We start from the raw sequence: 1,557 nt of genomic DNA on the forward strand, positions 1-1,557 counted from the left end.
ATTCTATTTCAATGGATATGTTGAATCTGCAATTATATATATATATATATATATATATATATATATATATATATATATATATATATATATACAGTATGTGTGTGTGTGTGTGTGTGTGTGTGTGTGTGTGTGTGTGTGTACTGTAGGGGTGGGAATTGGCAAAAAAATTACAATTCGATACTATTGCAATATTTGGGCCACAACTCAATATTATTGCGATTCTTAGCATATTGCAATACAACAAGTATTGCAATTCGATTCCTCGATATATTGCTATTCATGTCTTCCCAATTATTCGAAAGCATTACAAAAATTAGGAAAATAACACTGTTCCACTCACTTTGCAATGGCATGGTGCATACTATTCACTTGTTTGTTGAAAAACGAAATACACCCACCATTTTCGATGTGAAAGAAGTGTTGAGTGTATAACAGGTTGTGATTGTGAAGCCATTTAAAATTGCACAATAAAACTCACAACAAGTACCCCTTCATAAGCGTAATAAGCCAATTTAATGTGATCAGAGTAAACTCGACTCAAATAAAAGTAAAATAGATGATGAAATTATATAATTAAGTATTGCGATACTTTGAGCTACTAGTATCGATATTGCATACACAAAATATCGGGATACTGAACAGAATCTATTTTTTCCCCCACCACTTGTGTGTATCTGTGTGTGTGTGTGTGTACTCTCACTACGTAGCAAAGGCATGGTATTAGTTGGTTAGTTACTGTAACAGCACCTCTTCCTCTGCCACCTGAACTACACATAACACAGGAACACTGCTCCAGTTTACACAACAAGAAAATCAGAAATGATCAGCACTTGCCATCTGGTCTGACACTCGACTAAAATTGATGCCTGTGTGTGTATCAGCTTTGTCAGTGTGTATTAAGATAGAGTCTTTATTGTCCTATAAGGATATTCTTCTTCACACATCTTCACACATTCTTCTTAAGCCTGTGTATGTGTGTGTGTGTGTGTTTGTGTCTGTGTGTTTGAGTCTAATCTGTTTGTGTGTGTGTATATCAGCTCTGTCAGTATGTATGCCTGTTCTTGTGTGTGTGCCTGGTCCGTGTGTGTCTGCACGTATGTGTTTGTACGTGTGTTTATTAGTGTCTGGCGGGTCAGGAGGATGGACCAAATCGATGGGGACAGTAAAATATTGAATGTGAGTGATGCTGTCTGTCTCCTGTCTGCTCGGTGGTGTACTCATCAGTGCTGATGAATGCAGGAGGCCACCCCATCCCCCTTTGTGTGTGTGTGTGTGTGTGTGTGTGTGTGTGTGTGTGTGTGTGTGTGTGTGTGTGTGTGTGTGTGTGTGTGTGTGTGTGTGTGTGTGTGTGTGTTTGTGAGTGTGTGTGTGTGTGTGTGTGTGTGTGTGTGTGTGTGTGTGTGTGTGTGTGTGTGTGTGTGTGTGTGTGTGTGTGTGTGTGTGTCTGTGTGTCTGTGTTTGTGTGTGTGTGTGTGTGTGTGTGTGTGTGTGTATGTGTGTGTGTCCTCATCCTCCTCCCACAGCAAGGGACTGTCATTACAGGAGAGCACTGACTGA

The sequence above is a fragment of the Sardina pilchardus genome, chromosome 8, assembly GCF_963854185.1.
Source record: "Sardina pilchardus chromosome 8, fSarPil1.1, whole genome shotgun sequence".
NCBI lineage: Eukaryota > Metazoa > Chordata > Actinopteri > Clupeiformes > Clupeidae > Sardina > Sardina pilchardus.